The 19,851-nt window shown below is 40.0% G+C and overlaps 1 long non-coding RNA gene across 1 annotated transcript in view; it reads left to right on the forward strand.

Moving 5' to 3' along the window:
• Positions 1–19,851, forward strand: part of LOC123789551 (uncharacterized) — a 35,936-nt gene that overhangs the window by 9,761 nt on the left and 6,324 nt on the right. The window contains exon 5 of the long non-coding RNA XR_006778836.2: positions 19,187–19,402. This is a non-coding gene — a long non-coding RNA (uncharacterized LOC123789551). The remainder of the gene's footprint in view (positions 1–19,186; positions 19,403–19,851) is intronic.

Here is a 19,851-nt window from a genome sequence, read left to right on the forward strand (position 1 = left end):
AATGCCCAATAAATATTTGTTAAATCAATGAAAAAAATTCTACTCTGCATGATATAATGGTATATTATTATAATGAACTGGAATAAAAATGTCAGAGAATACTAGCCAAGAAAATGGGAGTGATAAGAAAAGGTATATTATTTTTAATATAGGGAATTTATATATATATATATATATATATAATATTTTTCTGTAATTGTTTCATTGGAAATAACACTGAAAGGCTTTTATGCAAAAAAGTGCCTGTTCCTTCAACAGTGGGATAGAGTTGTCTCCCCTGATGAGAGAAGATTAGAATTCTGATATTAAAAAATTTCCAGCCTCATCCATATCTGCCCAAATGCCCCAATATCCTGTCTCAGGATCTCCCTCATTCTCCATCAATGCCCTTGATTAGTAGAAAGGTCCAGAGATCTAACCATTATAATTAGATTCTGGTCTTGGTCTTTGGCAGTCACTTGCGAAGGAGAAGAAATCCTCAAAGGTGTCATGGAGGATTTTTAGTTCTCTATATGTGTTCTTTGTTGCCTATGCATAACCTTTCATTTCTCTATTTTCTGGCATCGAAAGATGCCTAGTAACTCCTCTGTCTCTATGACCATTACTGTCATCGTGATGACGAGGTACCCAAGCCACTAGATTTCCCAATACCTTTCCCTTCACCTGGATTCATCTTGTTAAAAGATCAACTGAGGCATATTAAGATTTTTTAAAAATTTACTTAAGTAGGAATTGAGTGGAGGCAGGCTGTGTCAAAGCAAAGGTGGTTAAAAGCTCTCCGCCCAAAGGCACCAGGGGAAAGACTCCTGTAGAGAAAATACAAAAACAAAGAAAGGAAATTATTTGATTGCCCGTAGCTTAAAGCCTATTTGGCTGTTTGCGATTGGTTGTCCTTAGTGTTTTGATTTCATGACATCGAGGTGTTTTATGGGCTTAGATTTTGGTTTGCTTACATAGGCGGGCAGGGCATTAGACTCACCTCTACTGACTTCCTTGTTTAATTAATCCCAATCTACCACTGGTGATAATTTGAGTAATTTTGATACCATAGCATGCAATGAGTTACTTGGGTTCCATGCCTGCCATCACCCACTCTTCTCTACATTAGGAATGGGACTAGGGGGAAGTGTGTGAGACATTTAGGGTGCATTCACAATCAGCCTGACCCTGACAGTGAACATCTCCTTAAGTTCTGTGCTCCAGGAGCTTCACTGCAGTCCTGGCCCTGCCTCCCACACTGCAGCAAGGAGGTTATCCTTAAATACAGGAGTGAATCTAATCTAGAAGTCTATTTTGAGGATATGTTTTCTGGGGTCACTCCTGGCACCAATTAATTCTGTCACTCAGAGTCCCAGGAGGAAACAGATGTCACACTCAAATTAGAATAATTTGAGTAGGATTTATAAATGGACTATTTGCAAATGTGGTGACAAAGTAGAGAGAAACCACAACACCCTAGGAATAACGAGTGCAGGGACCTGTTACCATTGAGACCTAACCGTAGCGAAGAGAGATGTGGCTACCAAGGCCTCAAGACAGAGAGGGAGAGTAGAACAGAGAGGACACCTGATAGGATCTTGAGCTCTGATCAAATTTTTAGTGACCTTGTGGGGAGGGAGTCAGGGCAATAAATGCTCCATCGCTTATTCTATGTATTGATTTGTGGTCAGTTTCTCAACTGGCTGGTCAGTATTGCCTCCTGATGCAGGTGTAGAAAGGGGAAGAGTAGAGGAGCACTGATGGCTAACTATATAGCAAGTAGAAAAATATATCAAAGTAACATAAGGAATAGAGGGGTTGATATACGTGTACCAAGTAAAGTTGAATACGAGGCAAAAAGGAACAAATGAAATAGGGTCATTTATGTTTATAACTCACAAAACCCCCCACATAACCTTCATGGACACTTTTTTTTTGCCTCTAATAATGTAACTAGAAAAATATGAAGCATTATCTAACAACATAGCTGCAAGAAATCTAGGGAGAGATTCACAGAGGGCATACAGTGAGAAGCTTTAATATTTGGTTTAGAAAGATAAGCTTGGGAGAGGTTGATACAATATTAACAAGAAGAGGTGAGAAACTTCTCTGTGATTAACTTATAAAACTAGAAAACATATCATAGAATAGGAGTTGGAGATCTCCATAGAAGAGATGCAATAAAAATGTGATCAGAATTATAAACTGAAATCAAGGCATTGGTCTGGAAAATTTATAGTGTTTATAAATTTATAGTATTTAAAGTATTACAGCTTTAAGCTGAGATATTTTTACCTAGGATTCAGGTCAGCTGCGGGTAACAGAAAAACCCACAAACAACATTGACTTAAACAAAATTAAGTTTATATTTTTCTTTCTTTCTTTCTTTCTTTCTTTCTTTCTTTCTTTCTTTCTTTCTTTCTTTCTTTCTTTCTTTTTATAGGTGACACACAAGTTACATAAGTTTCAGGTGTACAACACTGTGATTCAACATCCCTGTACTTTTTGCCATGCTCACCACAAGTGTAGCTCCCATCTGTCACCGTACGATGCTATTACGGTATCATTGACTATACTCCCTATGCTGTATGTTTTATTTCCATGACTTATTCATTCCTTAACTGGAAGCCTGTACTTCCCACTCCCCTTCGGCTATTTTGCCCATCTCATCACCCCCTTCCCTCTGGCAACTATGTTTGTTCTCTATATTTATAGGCTTGATTTTGCTTTTGTTTATTTCTTCATTTGTTTTTTCGATTCCACATATGAGTGAAATCATATGGTGATATTTGTCTCTCTCGATCTGACTTATTTCACTTAGCATGAGACCCTCCAGGTCCATCCATGTTGTCACAAATGGAAGGTCTCGTCCTCTTTATGGCTACATAATATTCTATTGTATGTATACACCACAGCTTTGAGTCTGTGTGTGTGTGTGTGTGTGTGTGTGTGTGTGTGTGTGTGGTTTTTATTTAAACTCCAGTTACTTAACATACAGTGTAAAATTATTTCCAGGTGTACAGTTTAGTGATTCAACACTTACATATGATACCTGATGCTCATCACAACAATTTCACTCCTTAATCCCCATCACCTCTTAACCCATTCCCCCAACCACCTCCCTTCTGATAACCATCAGTATGTCCTCTTTTTTATTATTCCAAAAGATTTATTTATTTATTTATTTTAAAGATATTATTTATTTATTTCACAGAGATTGAGAGAGCGAGAAAGGGAACACAAGCAGGGGGAGTGGGAGAGGGAGAAGCAGGCTTCCCACTGAGCAAGGAGCCCAATGCGGGACTCGATCCCGGGGTCCCGGGATCATGACCTGAGCCGAAGGCAGACGCTTAACAACTGAGCCACCCAGGTTCCCCTTATTTATTTATTTTTGAGAGAGAGAGAGAGTGCATGAGCCGGGGGAGGATCAGAAGGAGAGCGACAAGCAGACTCCACATTGACGTGGAGCCCAACATGAGGCTTCGTACCATGACCCTGAGATCATGAGCTGAGCTGAAATGAAGAGTTGGACACTTAACCGACTGAGCCACCCAGGCACCTCTCAGTTTTTTCTCTAGAGTTAAGAGTCTGTTTCTTTGTTTGGCTCTCTTTTTTTTCCCCATGATCATTTGTTTTATTTCTTAAATTCCATATATGAGTGAAATCGTATGGTATTTGTCTGTCTCTGACTGACTTACTTCACTTAGCTCCATCTACATCATTGCAAACGGCAAGATTTCATTCTCTTTTATGGCTGAGTAATATTCCATCGTATATATACCACATCTTCTTCATCCATTTATCAGTTCATGGACATTTGGGCTCTTTCCATAATTGGGCTATTGTTGATAATGCTGCTATAAACATTGGGGTGCATGTATCCCTTCAAATCAGTATTTTTGTATCCTTTGAATAAATACCTAGTAGTGCAATTGCTGGATCGTAGGGTAGTTCTATCTTTAACTTTCAGAGGAAACTCCATACTGTTTTCGAGAGTGGCTGCACCCGTTTGCATTACCACCAACAGTGTGAGAGGGTTCCCTTTTCTCTGAATCCCACCAACATCTGTTATTTCTTGTGTTCTTAATTTTAGCCATTCTGACTGGTGTGAGGTGATATCTCACTGTAGATTTGATTTGTATTCCCCTAATGATGAGTGATGTTGAGCATTTTTTCATGTGTCTGTTGGCTATCTGTATGTCTTCTTTGGAAAAAATGTCTATTCATGTCTTCTGCCAATTTTTTAACTAGGCTATTTGTTTTTTAGGTGTCCCGTCTTATAAGTTCTTTATATGTTTTGCATACTAACCCTTTATCAGTTATGTCATTTGCAAATATCTTCTCCCATTCCATAGGTTGTCTTTTACTTCTGTTGACTATTTCCTTTGCTGTGCAGAGGCTTTTTATTTTGAAGAAGTCTCAATAGTTTATTTTGGCTTTGTTTTCCTTGCCTCAGGAGACATATCTAGTCAGAAGTTGCTATGGCTGACGTCAAAGAGGTTACTGCCTATGTTCTCCTCTAGGATTTTGATGGTTTTCTGTCTCACATTTAGGTCTTTCATCCATTTTGAATTTATTTTTATGTATGGTGTAAGAAAGTGGTCCAGTTTCATTCTTCTGCATGTGCTGTCCAGTTTTCCCAACAATGTTTGCTGAAGAGATGGTCTTTTTTTCATTGGATATTCTTCCTTGCTTTGTTGAAGATTAATTGACCATATAGTTCTGGGTCCATTTCTGGGTTTTCTAGTCTCTTCCATTGATCTTTGTGTCTGTTTTTGTGCCATTACCATACTGTCCTGATCACTACAGCTGTGGGATATAATTTGAAGTCCCAAACTATGATGCCTCCAGCTTTGCTTTTATTTTTCAAGGTTTCTTTGGCTATTCTGGGTCTTTTGCGGTTCCACAGAAATTTTAGGATTGTTAGTTCTAGCTTTGTGAAAAATGCTGGTAGGGATATGATAAATGCATAGATTACTTTGGATAGTATAGACATTTTTGTTCTTCTAATCCGTGAATATGGAATCTTGTTCCACTTGCGTCATCTTCAATTTCATTCATCAATATTTTATAGTTTTCAGAGTACAGATCTTTTGCTTCTTTGGTTAGGTTTATTCCTAGGTATCTTATCATTTTTGGTGCAGTTGTAAATGAGATTGATTGCTTGATTTCTTCTTCTGAAGCTTCATTATTGGTATATAGAAATGCAACAGATTTCTGTATATTGATTTTGTATCCTGCCACTTTACTGAATTTCTGTATCAGTTCCAGCAATTTTTAGTGGAGTGTTTCAGGATTTCCTTATATAGTATCATGTCATCTGCAAATAGTGAAAGTTTGCCTTCTTCCTTGCTGATTTGAATGTTTTTTGTTTCCTCTTGTGGTCTCACTGCTGAAGCTGGGACTTCCAGTACTATGTTAAATAACAGCGGTGAGAGTGGACATCCCTGTCTTGTTCCTGACAAGAGGATGATATTAGTTGTGGGTTTTTCATTTATGGCCTTTGTTATGTTGAGGTATCTTCTCTCTAATCCTACTTTGTTGACGGTTTTTATCATGAATGGATGTTGTCAGATGCTTTTTCTGCATCTATTAAAAGGATCCTATGGTTCTTATCCTTTCTTTTATTAATGTGATATATGCATTGCCTTGATTGATTTGTAAATATTGAACCACCCTTGCAGCCCAGGAATAAATCCCACTCAATCATGGTGAATGACTCTGTTAATGTACTGCTGGATTCAATTTACTAGCATTTTATTGAGAATTTTTGCATCCATGTTCATCAGGGATATTGGCCTGTAGTTCTGTTTTTTAGTGGAGTCTTTCTCTGATTTTGCTATCAAGATAATGCTGGCTTCATGGAATGAATTTGGAAGTTTTCCTTCTAGTTCTATTTTTTGGAATAGTTTGAGAAGAATGGGTATTAACTCTTCTTTAAATGTTTGGTAGAATTCACCTGTGAAGCTATCTGTCCCTGGACTTTTGTTTATTGGGAGATTTTTGATTACTGATTCAATTTTCTTGCTCTGTTCAAGTATTGGTCTGTTCAAGTTTTATATTTCTTCCTGTTTTAGTTTTGGTAGTTAATATGTTTCTAGGAATTTATCCGTTTCTTCCAGGTTGTCTAATTTGCTGGCATATAGTTTTTCACAATATTTTCTTATAATCGTTTGTACTTCTGTGGTGTTGGTTATTATTTCTTGTCTCTCATTGGTGATTTTATTTATTTGGGTCCTTTCTCTTTTCTTTCTGATAAGTCTTGCTAGGGGTTTATCAATTTTATTAATTTTTCAAAGGACCACCTGCCAGTTCCATTGATCTGTTTTATTGTTTTTTTAGTTTCCATATAATTTACCTCTGCTCTAATCTTTATTATTTTCCCCCTTTGGGGGATTTAGGTTTCATTTGTTGTTCTAGCTCCTTTAGGTGTAAGGTTAGGTTGTTTGTTTGAGATTTTTGTATTGCTATAAACTTCCCTCCAGTGACCACTTTTGGTGTATCCCAAAGGTTTTGGGCCACTGTGTTTTCATTTTCATTTGTTTCCATGTATGTCTAAATTTCTTCTTTGATTTCCTGGTGGACCCATTCATTGTTTACTAGCATGTTGCTTAACCTCCATATATTTGTGGTCTTTCTAAATTTTTTCTTGTGGTTGACTTCAAGTTGCATAGTGTTGTGGTTAGAAAGTATGCATGGTATGATCTCAATCTTTTTGTACTTGTTGAGGCCTGATTTGTGACCTAGTGTGTGATCTATTCTGGAGAATGCCCCATATGCACTTGTAAAGAATGTGTATTCTGCTGTTTTAGGATGGAATGTTCTCAATATATCTGTTAAGTCCATCTCACCCAGTGTGTCATTCAAAGTCATTGTTTCCTTGTTGATTGTCTGCTTGGATGATCTGTCCATTGACGTAAGTGGGGTGTTAAATTTCCCTGTTATTATTGTATTATTATCAATGAGTTCCTTAATGTTTGTCATTTGTTGCTTCATATATTTGGGTGCTCCCTTGTTGGATGTATAAATATTTACAATTGTTATATCTTTTTGTTGGATTGTCCCCTTTGTTAAGATACAAGTACCTGTCTTCATCTCTTATTACAGTCTTTGGTTTAAAATCCAGTTTGTTTAATAGAAATATTGCTACTCTAGCTTTCTTTTGACATCCATTTGCATGATAAATGTTTCTCCATCCCCTCACTTTCAATCTGCAGGTGTCTTTAGGTGTAAAACGAGTCTTGGAGTGCCTGGGTAGCTTAGTCAGTTTAGAATCTGACTCTTGGTCTCAGCTCAGGTGTTGATCTCAGGGTCATGAGTTCAAGCCCCATGTTGGACTACACACTAGGGGCAGAGCCTACTTAAAAAAAAAAATAGGGGCACCTGGGTGGCTCAGTCATTAAACGTCTGCCTTCGTCTCAGGGTATGATCCCAGGGTCCTGGGATCAAGCCCCGCAACGGGCTCCCTGCTCTGCTGGGAGCCTGCTTCTTCCTTTCCCACTCCCCCTGCTTGTGTTCCCTCTCTCACTGGCTGTCTCTCTTTCTGTCAAATAAATAAATAAAATCTTTTTTAAAAAAGTGAGTAAATTAATTAATTAAATAAAATGAGTCTCTTGTAGACCACATATAGATGGGTCTTGTTTTTCTTTATCCATTGTGACACACTATGTTTTTTGATTGGAGTGTTTAGTCCACTTATATTCAGAACAACACTTGATAGATATGTATTTAGTGGCATTTTATTACTTGTTTTTTCATTGTTTCTGGAGATTTTCTCTGTTCCTTTCTTATCTTTGTCACTTTTGGTCTTTCCTTTCCACTGAAAGAGTCCCATTTAATATTTCTTGCAGGGCTGATTTAGTGGTCATGAACTCCTTTAGCTTTTGTCTGGGAAACGCTTTATCTCTCCTTCTGTTCTGAATGATAGCCTTGCTGGATAGAGTATTCTTGGCTGCAGATTTTTCCCATTCAGCACTTAGACTATATCATGCCACTCTATAGTGGCTTGCCAAGTTTCTGTTGAGAAATCCCCAGCTAGCCTTATGGGTCTTCCCTTGTAGGTTAAGGACTTCTTTTTTCTTTCTGCTTTTAAGATTTTTTTTCTTTGTCCTTATATTTTGCAAATTTAATCACAATATGTCTTGGTGTTGGCCTGCTGTTATTGATTTTGATGGGAATTCTCTGTGCCTCCTGGGTCTGGTTGTCTGTTTCTTTCCCCAGATTAGGGAATTTTTCAGCTATTATTTATTCAAATACGTTTTCTGCCCCCTCTTCTCTCTCTTCCTCTACTGGGACTCCTATAATATGAATGTTACTATGTTTGATGGAGTCACTGAGTTCCCTAAGTCTATTCTAGTGTTCCATAGTTCTTTCTCTTTGTTCAACTTCATTATTTACCATTATTTTGTTCTCTATATCACTTAATCATTCCTCTGCTTCTTCTCACCTTGTGTTCAGTGTATCAAGTCTGCTTCTGATTTCAGTTATTGTATTTTTCATTTCTGACTGATTATTATTATTATTTTTTTAATTTGAGATAAAGAGAGAGTGAGAGTGAGACCATGAGCCGGGAGACAGAGGGAGAGGGAGAAGCAGGCTCCCCACTGAGCAGAGAGCCCAACACGGGGCTTGATCCCAGGACCCTGGGATCATGACCTAAGCCAAGATGCTTAACCCACTGAGCCACCCAGGTGCCCCTGACTGATTCTTCTTTAACCCTTTTATCTCTATGGTAAGGCCCCCCTGAAGTCCTCCATTCTTTTCTCAAGCCCAGTGATTATCCATATGATTGTTCCTTTAAATTCTTCATCAAACATGTTACCTTCTCTGTTTCACTTAGATCTCTGCCATGACCTTAACTTGTTCTTTCATTTGGGAGGAATTCCTCCCTCTTGGCATTTTGCCTAAGTCTCCGTCTTCTTCTATGTATTAGAAAAGCCTGTTCTGTTTCCTGCCCCTGAAAGTAATGGCTTTATGGAGAAGAGGTCATGTAGTGTCCAGGGCCAGGCGCTTCAGGGAGTGTCTCTGGTGTATGCTGTGTGCACTATGCTGTTGTGTGTTGGCTGCTCTATCCCTTAGGCCAGTCACCTACAGAGGCTCTCCTTGCCTGCAGTGTTTGGTCCTTGGCCAGAATGTATATACATCACATCTTGTTTATCAATTCATCTATCAGTGGACACTTAGGTTGCTTCCAAATCTTGGATATTATAAATAATACTGCAATAAACATCAGGGTGCACATATGTTTTTGAATTAGCATTTCCATTTTATTTGGGGAAATACTAAGTAGTGGAATTATTGGATCATATAGTATTTCTACTTTTAATTTTTTGAGGAACCTCCATAGTGTTTTCCATAGTGCTGTACCAAGTTTTTATACATATATATATATATATATAGTTTGCTTGTTTTTTAATCATTATCCAAAGGAAGGCAGTCTAATGTTGGTATGATGGCTCTACACAAAACCCTCTGGAACTCAAGCTACTTCTGCCTTTCTGCCCCACTGTCTCTAAATGGTAGCCTGGAACTCATGGTCAAAGATGGAGCCTATCGATCCATTCATTTTCTGGGCAGCAGGGTAGAAGAAGAAGGCAAGAATGGGCAAAGCAGAAGTGCTAACTACCTTTTAAGGGAAGCTCTTGTGAGTTGCTATGCAGTACTTCTTATATCCCTGTAGTTAGAACTTAGTCACATTGTCAACATCTAGTTGAAAAAAAAATATGAAAAGTGCAGAATTCTTTTTCGTATTCTGATTGGCTAATTGGTCAGATGAAAATTTGTGACTAAGAAAGAAGATGAGAGCAGATATTGAAAGGCAGCCATCTGTCAGTCTCAGACATAGCTGGCACTTCACACACTTCCTGGAACACAGTGGAACGTCAATATTTGTGGAAGAAATTGGGTGCTTTTCTGGGTGCATAGACACTTTAGTTCAAAATGAGAAGTTTGGGGGAACCTGGGTGGCTTGGATGGTTAAGCATCTGACTCAATTTCAGCCCAGGTCATGATCTCAGGGTTGTGAGATGGAGCCCTGTGACAGGCTCTGTACTGGAGCATGGAGCCTGCTTGGTATTTTCTTTCTCCCTCTCCCTCTGTCCTCTTTTACCCCCCAAAAACAAACAAAATGAGAAGTTTGGAGTTATATCTTCAAGTTTTGTATTCAATTTGACCCATCAAGTCGGAACACTAAGTGGATAAGACAGTCCTCAGACTGCCTGTAGACCAAGCCTACATTTCCTTTTTCTCTCGTCAAAGTACCTGCCCCTTGCATAATAACATCAGATGATGTACGTGAGAGTGATTATGCAATGGATTGTCCGGCTAAAGAGTGCTTTGTTTTTGTTCCTCGTCTTTATTGGGATGGTGCCAGAAACCACTTTGGACTCACTGGAAAGAACCTCTCTTAACTGTCAGTCATCTGCCTTATCATCTGCTTAAACAATGAAAATAAGTTTATTTGAAATAAGAATTACTCATGGCTCCTGGCTTACTAGTCAAAAGACCAATGCTTCTTAAGGTTATGTCTGCATAAGAATCACCTAGAACATTTGTTGAAAATTCTTTTTCCTGGACTCCACTACCCAGATATGCTAATTCTATAGATATGGGATGGGACCTGGAATCCACATTTTAGTAAGTTTTTCAAATAATTTTGATGAATACATTTAGAATAGCACTATCCAGCAGAAATGTGTTGGGAGCCATATGTAATTTTAAATTTTCTAGTAGTCACTTTTAAAAAAAGTGAAAAGAAATTGGTAAAATTAGGGGCGCCTGGGTGGCACAGCGGTTAAGCGTCTGCCTTTGGCTCAGGGCGCGATCCTGGCGTGATGGGATCGAGCCCCACATCAGTCTCCTCCGCTATGAGCCTGCTTCTTCCTCTCCCACTCCCCCTGCTTGTGTTCCCTCTCTCGCTGGCTGTCTCTATCTCGGTCGAATAAATAAATTAAAAATCTTTAAAAAAAAAAAAAAGGAATTGGTAAAATTAACTTTGATGATATGTATTATTTAACACAGTATATTCAAAACATTATCATTTCAACATGCAATCAACATAAAAATTATCAGATATTTTACATTTTTTGGTTCAAAGTCCAGTGTGTATTTTGCACTTACAGTACACCTCAATTTGGACCCACCACATTTCACATGCTCGATCGCCATATCTGGCCATGGGTATCATATTGGATAGGGCAGGTTTAGAGATTAGACAGCACTAGATTGAAACTATGGAGGTCGAAGGCTGCATTTCACTCTTGTATTTGTAGTGCCCGGAATATAGGAAGTGTTCGAGAAATTCTGGTTGATTGGTTGGTTAGCCACATTAGAGACTGGGCTGTAATACCATGAAGCCATGTGCCAATGACAGTGACTGTGGCTCAGGCAGGAGTCCCACGTTTTTCTGCGGGTGTTCAGAAATCTGCTAGGGCAGTTAATAGATAATCTTTAGTTTTCTATTCAGAATAACTTCAAAGGCTTTAAGAGAGAAAAATAGAGCAAGTTACTAAAGCTGGTTGCTAGGACAACCTTCTCAGGACTGAAAGAGGACAATCATACATTGTAGACCTAGGCTTGGTAGAGCTGTGATCTCTTCTTTTGTAATATACTCTTCGTTTGCTTAGCTCTAAGAAAGAAGAGGTTTTATTTTTTTGACTTTTTTTTTTTTAAGATTTTATTTATTTATTTGACAGAGATAGAAACAGCCAGCGAGAGAGGGAACACAAGCAGGGGGAGTGGGAGAAGAAGAAGCAGGCTCTCAGCAGAGGAGCCTGATGTGGGGCTCAATCCCATAACACCGGGATCACGCCCTGAGCCGAAGGCAGACGCTTAACCGCTGTGCCACTCAGGTGCCCCAGAAAGAAGAGTTTTTAAATGGCTATTTAAGAGTATAATTTGGAACCAGAGGGCCATGTGGCTCTAAACGTGTTTAAGTGCAAACAGAAAGAAAATGGGCCAAAGTTGATTGGAAAGGGCCACCTAAAGTGGGGCACAATCACTTATAAGACTCCCATTAAATTATTGGAATGTGCAGTTCAGGAAGAACTTTTAACTCCCAGCTGCAGCTAGACCTCACTTATGGGAATCAAGAATGGGTATCAAAGTAAGTTTTTTTCCTTGGGCCTACACTATCATTAGATCGAGCACTTTAAGATTGTTACGAAAGTAATTATTGGTAACTAAGTGATTTTATTTTATATTTATACAGATATTAGTTGATAATTAATCTTTAAATTTTTAAATAAATTCTAAATAGCAAACTTTTGTTGGGCAATTGCTATATGTGTGGCACTCTGCTAAAGATTTTCCATGTTTTTAATTCCCAGGGCACGAGGATGACTCATTTTTGTCTACATGTCACAGATTTTTTTTTTTTAATTGAAATTTAGAGCGATTAAGTGACTTGTTCAAGAATTTCTTCTCCTGGAACAATATAACTCGGGATCACTTTTATATTGTACTTTGCTCTTTTTTGAAAGTATTGTGAAAACTTCCTCATAGTAGCCTTAACGAGGCTGTAAAATTCAAATTTATAACGTGATGGTAAATGCATAGAGCCTCTAAGGATCTACCGTTGGGGTGCCTGCCTGGCTCGGTTGGTAGAGCATGTGACTCTTTTTTGTTTTGTTTTGTTTTAAATGATTTTTTATTATATTATGTTAGTCACCATACAGTACATCCCCGGTTTCCGATGTAAGGCTCGATGATTCATTAGTTGTGTATAACACCCAGTGCTCCCTGCAATACGTGCCCTCCTTACTACCCATCACCGGTCTATCCCATTCCCCCACCCCCCTCCCCTCTGAAGTCCTCAGTTTGTTTCTCATAGTCCATAGTCTCTCATGTTTCATTCCCCCTTCTGATTACCCCCCCTTTCTTTATCCCTTTCTTCCCCTACCGATCATCCTAGTTCTTATGTTCCATAGATGAGAGAAATCATATGATAGTTGTCTTTCTCTGCTTGACTTATTTCACTTAGCATTATCTCCTCCAGTGCCGTCCATGTTGTAGCAAATGTTGAGAACTCGTTCTTTCTGATAGCTGAGTAATATTCCATTGTATATATGGACCACAACTTCTTAATCCAGTCATCTGTTGAAGGGCATCTCGGCTCCTTCCACGATTTAGCTATTGTGGACATTGCTGCTATGAACATTGGGGTGCATATGGCCCTTCTCTTCACTAAGTCTGTATCTTTGGGGTAAATACCCAGTAGTGCAATGGCTGGATCATAGGGTAGCTCAATTTTTAACTTTTTAAGGGACCTCCACACTGTTTTCCAGAGTGGCTGTACCAACTTGCATTCCCACCAACAATGTAGGAGGGATCCCCTTTCTCCACATCCTCTCCAACAATTGTTGTTTCTTGCCTTGTCTATTTTTGCCATTCTAACTGGCGTAAGGTGGTATCTCAGTGTGGTTTTGATTTGAATTTCCTTGATGGCTAATGATTTTGAACATTTTTTCATGTGTCTGTTAGCCATTTGTATGTCTTCATTGGAAAAGTGTCTGTTCATATCTTCTGCCCATTTTTTGATTTGTTTATTTGTTTCTCGTGTATTGAGTTTGAGAAGTTCTTTGTAGATCTTGGATACCAGTCCTTTATCTGTAGTGTCATTTGCAAATATATTCTCCCATTCCGTGGGCTGCCTCTTAGTTTTTCTGACTGTTTCCTTGGATGTGCAGAAACTTTTAATCTTGATAAAGTCCCATAAATTCATTTTATCTTTTGTTTCTCTTGCCTTTGGGGATGTGTCATGAAAAAGGTTGCTTTGGCCGATGTCGTAGAGGTTGTTGCCTATGTTCTCCTCTAGAATTTTGATGGATTCCTGTCTCACATCGAGGTCTTTCATCCATTTGGAGTTTATTTTTGTGTATGGTGTGAGACAGTGGTCAAGTTTCATTCTCTTGCATGTAGCTGTCCAATTTTCCCAGCACCATTTATTGAAGAGACTGTCTTTTTCCCACCGGATGTTTTTTCCTGCTTTATCAAATATTAGTTGCCCAAAGAGCCGAGGGTCCATTTCTGGGCTCTCTATTCTGTTCCATTGGTCTATGTGTCTGTTTTTGTGCCAGTACCATGCTGTCTTTGTGATCACAGCTTTGTAGTACAGCTCGAAATCTGGCATTGTGATGCCCCCAGCTTTGTTTTTCCTTTTCAACAGTTCCTTGGAGATTTGGGGCCTTTTCTGTTTCCATACAAATTTAAGGACTGTTTGTTCCAGTTCTTTGAAAAATGTCATTGGTATTTTGATCGGGATAGCATTGAAAGTGTAGATTGCTCTGGGTAGCATGGACATTTTAACTATGTTAATTCTTCCGATCCATGAGCATGGAATATCTTTCCATCTTTTTATGTCTTCCTCAATGTCTTTTAAGAGTGATTTATAGTTTCTAGAATATAGGTCCTTTACGTCTCTGGTTAAGTTAATTCCAAGGTAACGTATGGTTTTTGGTGCTATTGTAAATGGGATGGATTCCCTAATTTCTCTTTCTTCAGTCTCATTATTCGTGTATAGAAATGCAACTGATTTCTGAGCATTTATTTTGTATCCTGCCACGTTACTGAATTGCTCTATAACTTCTAATAGTTTGGGAGTGGCTTCTTTTGGGTTTTCCATATAGAGTATCATGTCATCTGCAAAGAGAGACATTTTGACTTCTTCTTTGCCAATTTGAATACCTTTGATCCCTTTTTGTCGTCTGATTGCTGTTGCAAGGACTTCTAGTACTATGTTGAATAATAGTGGCGAGAGTGGGCATCCTTGTCGAGTTCCTGATCTTAAGGGAAAGGCTTCCAGCTTTTCCCCATTGAGAATAATATTTGCAGTAGGCTTTTCATAGATGGCTTTTATGAGATTGAGAAATGTACCTTCTATTCCTACACTCTGAAGGGTTTTAATCAGGAAAGGATGCTGTATTTTGTCAAATGCTTTTTCGGCATCGATTGAGAGGATCATATGGTTCCTGAGTCTTTTCTTGTTGATATGATGTATCACGCTGATTGATTTGCGAATATTGAACCACGCTTGCATCTCAGGTATGAATCCCACTTGATCGTGATGGATAATCCTTTTAATGTACTGTTGGATTCTATTAGCAAGTATCTTGTTGAGGATTTTGGCGTCCATATTCATTAGGGAAATCGGTCTGTAATTCTCCTTTTTGATGGGGTCTTTGCCTGGTTTGGGGATCAAGGTAATATTGGCCTCATAGAATGAGTTTGGTAGCTTTCCTTCTGTTTCTATTTTTTGAAATAGCTTTAGGAGAATAGGTATTATTTCTTCTTTGAATGTTTGGTAGAATTCCCCAGGAAAACCGTCCGGGCCTGGAGTTTTGTTATTTGGAAGGTTGTTTATCACTGACTCAATTTCTTCATAATTAATTGGCCTGTTTAAGGAATCAATTTCTTCCGGTTTCAATCTTGGTAGTTTATAGGTTTCCAGGAAGGATTCCATCTCTTCCAGATTGCTTAGTTTATTGGCATATAGCTGTTGATAAAAATTTCTAATAATCCTTCCAATTTCAATGGTGCTCGTCGTGACCTCTCCTTTTTCATTCATAATTTTAATAATCTGGGTCCTTTCTCTTTTCTTTTGGATAAGTCTTGCCAGTGGTCTGTCAATTTTATTGATTCTCTCAAAGAACCAGCTTCTAGTCCTGTTGATCTGCTCTACTGTACTTCTGGTTTCTGCTTGATTGATTTCAGCTCTAATTTTGGTCAACTGCTTCCTCGTGCGTGGATTAGGCCTGTCCCTCTGTTGCTGTTCCAGCTTCTTGAGGTGAGAATATAAAAACTGCATTTTAGATTTTTCTATTCTTTTGAGTGAGGCTTGGATGGCTATGTATTTCCCCCTTAGGACTGCCTTTGCAGTATCCCATAGGTTTTGGACTGTTGTATTTTCATTCTCATTGGTCTCCATAAATTGTTTTATTTGATTTTTGATTTCCTGGTTTATCGAGTCATTCCTGAGCAGGATGGTTCTTAGTCTCCAAGTGTTTGAGTTTCTTCCAAATTTTTCCTTGTGGTTGAGTTCCAATTTCAGAGCGTTGTGGTCTGAGAATATGCAGGGGATAATTTCAATCTTTTGGTATCGGCTGAGACCTGTTTTGTGTCCCAGAACATGGTCTATTCTTGAGAATGTTCCATGGGCATTAGAATAGAATGAGTATTCTTTGGTTCTGGGGTGTAGTGTTCTATATATATCTATGAGGTCCAACTCGTCGAGTCTGGCATTCAAAGCCTTTGATTCTTTGCTTAGTTTTTGCCAGGGTGTTCTGTCTATTTCTGATAGTGGAGTGTTGAGGTCCCCTACTATTAATGTATTTTTATTTATATGTCTCTTTATTCTGGTTAAGAGTTGGCTTGTGTATCTTGCTGCTCCCCTGTTGGGGGCATATATATTTATAATTGTCATATCCACTTGTTGAATACTTCCCTTAAGAATAATATAGTGCCCTTCTGCATCTCTAACTATAGTCTGTAGTTTAAAATCCAATTTATCTGATATGAGAATTGCTACCCCAGCTTTCTTTTGAGGTCCATTTGCATGAAAGATGGTACTCCATCCCCTTACTCTCAGTCTGAATGCATCTTTGGGTTTGAAATGAGTCTCTTGTAGACAGCAAATGGATGGGTCATTTCTTTTTATCCAATCTGCAACCCTGTGGCGCTTTATGGGATGGTTCAAACCATTTACATTAAGACTGATTACTGAGAGATATGATTTTAATGTTGCCATGTTGCCAGTAAAGTCTTTGTTTGTATTGGCTGTGACTTTCTGTTCTGTATCACTCTTGGGGCCTTTTTACTTTTATAGAACCCCCCGTAATATCTCCTGTAGGGCTGGTTTCGTGGTTACAAAATTGGTTAGTGACTGGCGATTCTGAAATGTCTTTATTTCTCCATCAATTCTGAATGAGAGCCTTGCTGGATAAAGGATCCTTGGCTGCATGTTTTTCTCTGAAAGAGCTTTAAATATGCTCCCCCAACCCTTTCTCTCATTCCAGGTCTGTGTAGACAGGTCTGACGTAATTCTGATGCTTTTGCCTTGGTACGTGAGAAATTTCTTTGCCCTGGCCGCTTTCAGTACTGTATCCTTGCATCTAATATTTGCAAAATGCACTATGACGTGACGTGGCGTAGGTTTGTCATGGTTGAGCTTGGAAGGGGTCCTCTCTGCCTCTTGGACACGTATGTTTGTTTCCCTTGCTAGATTAGGGAAGTTTTCAGCTACAATTTGTTCAAATATCTCTTCTAGACCTCTGTTTTTCTCCACCCCCTCGGGGATGCCGATGATTCTAACATTGGATCATTTCATGGAGTCAGTAATCTCCCGTAACCTACATTCGTGGGCGTGGATTTTTTTAAGACCATCTTCTATTTTCATTTTTTCCTCTATTAACCCATCCTCCAATTCACTAACCCGTTCCTCTGCTTCTGCGACCCTGGCCGTCAGAGCCTCTAGTGTTGCCTGCATTTGGCTCATAGAATTTTTAATTTCCGTCAGATTCGCTCTCATTTCTGTCCTTAGGGATTCTATATTCTCAGTAACCTTTTCGTTAATAGTTTTTTCAATTCTACTCATCATTTTGACCATCGTTACTCTGAATTCCATTTCTGATAATTTGGTTACATCCATATCCATTATTTCTGTGGCAGAGGCCACAGAATCACTGTCTTTTCTTTGCTGGGGGGGGGGGGTTCTCCTTCTTGTCATTCTGATGAAGAGAGGTTGCGGGGTTTCCAGAGCCCAAATTATTGACTGGGTCCCAGGCCGTGCCCCTTGTTTTATAAGGATCTTAGGGATGTGGGCTTCTTCTTTAAAGATTTTATTTATTTATTTATGTGGCAGCCAACCAGCGAGAGAGGGAACAGAAGCAGGGGAGTGGGAGAGGAAGAAGCAGGCTCCCAGCGGAGGAGCCCGATGAGGGACTCCTTTCCGGAACGCCGGGATCACGCCCTAAGCCGGAGACAGGCGCTCAATGACTGCGCCACCCAGGCGCCCGGGTTGTGGGCTTCTTGATTTTTCAGCCTGCCTTCTGTGTTCTGGGGGAGGGGCCTGCCGCGCCGATACTCAGGCAGCCCTGTTTGGGTAGAGTCTCCGTGTCCCCTGCGAGGGGGGATGGGGATGGGCACTCCCTGAGCCGGTATTTCCAGGCTTTGTTCTCTGGCGGCTTTCCCTGGCGGTTTGCTGTGCCTCTTCTGAGAGTCAGAGCAGCAGCGGCCGAATTTCAGCCTCTGTCACAGAACAGAGGGATTGCGGCCTGTTCTCTACTAATGTTCTGGCCACTTTAACTCTGTTTCTGTTGGTGCTGCTCAACCCTGCAGCGTCCGGGATGTGCGCCCCACACCCGGCGTCCCAGCCCTCACTTCCAGGGCCGGCGCGTCTCTGTCCTTTGTGTTTCTAATGCCGCCAGCCGCCAGCCGCCCCGCGCGCGCTCCCGGATCTCCCGGTCTCAGTCTGGATCCAGTAAGCGCACCGGGATTCCGGGGTTCCGCGAGATGCCTGGTGGCGCGCGCACCCGGCTCACGGTCTCAGTCTGCTGTTTTGCGGGTGCCGACCACGAGCCCTCCCGCTCCCCCGTGCAAGTGGCTACCACCTCCCGGTGCCCGAACACGGCGGCTCCCTCCCCCTTCCGTTTATCTTCCGATATCTGTGCACAGTTTCATGGCTCCCCGCTTCGTACCTCAATACTCAGCGCTGGAGATGTTCATTTGTAGAGATCCAGATGCGTCTTCCTGCGTCACGCTGGTTCCGTGGTTGTTTAGGCTGGTCTGGTACCTATCCAGCTCCACTCGAGGGACCGGCTGAAAACGGTGTCTCCTACTCCTCCGCCATCTTAACTCCTCCTAGAGCATGTGACTCTTGATCAGGGGTGGTAAGTTTGAGCCTCACGTTGCGTGTAGAGATTACTTAAAAATAAAATCTTAAAAAAAATATCTACTACTAACGGTAGATTATAATACTAGCTTCATGTAATGAAAGTGACATTCGAGGCACACATCGCCCTAATAACATGAGGAGAGATTGAAATAAGCAAATATTGAAGGCAAATGAAGTTGACTAGAAATAACTTGTCAGAATCCCAGGAGAAGGGGAAGGGGCCTGAAGTAGAAAGGTATTTCTGCGTGAAGAAAGGAAGGCAGCAGTGGTAGCCTTCGGTAACTGGTTTTACTCATCTAACATTTCTTTTATTTCCTGTAGGTCTTCTATTCTAGGCAGACCCACGCGACCATAACTCCTACTGCAGTCATCGCCACCTGGGCATTAAATACTGATTCTTTTCCAGCCAGATATGCCATCTTTGCACTCTCTGTTGAGAAGGAATAACTGGACAATGAACAGATTGATTCCACGCCCTTTTCCTACACATGAAAATAATGCATAAGATAGTGCAGAAAATATTCAGAATTCAAGGAGGTGAGTCACAGGGATTTTTGAGAAGAATTTTTTTTTAAGCTAATGTTAAGCCATAAACAGAAGTTACCTGTACTTGTTCCACAACCCTCCTTGGTAAGGGTTGCTTTTTTTTTTTTTTTTAAATTAAAAAATTCTAAGAGTGAAGACAGCTCTTCCTACCTCTCCTGCCGCCACAGGCCTGCTCCCTTCTAAGGAAAGACAGATAAGTAGCCAAATTACATATTCAAGTCACTGCATGCTCTGACTCCCTTTGCTGGAACTAAGTGACAAGTGATACTCTTTGTGGGAGTCAAGTGTTCCAGCCAAAATGAAAGGGAATGGGAAGTCCAGAAATTTGAGAATTTTCAGGGTTGGAAGAAGGGACTACTTTTCAGGCCCAACCGAGAATATAAAATGCAGAGAACCTTTGTGTGACCAAGGCCAATAAGAATTTATCCTTTGGGCAAGGA

Source organism: Ursus americanus, chromosome 3 (assembly GCF_024610735.1).
Source record: "Ursus americanus isolate L20-20 chromosome 3, mUrsAme1.1.p, whole genome shotgun sequence".
Taxonomy (NCBI): domain Eukaryota; kingdom Metazoa; phylum Chordata; class Mammalia; order Carnivora; family Ursidae; genus Ursus; species Ursus americanus.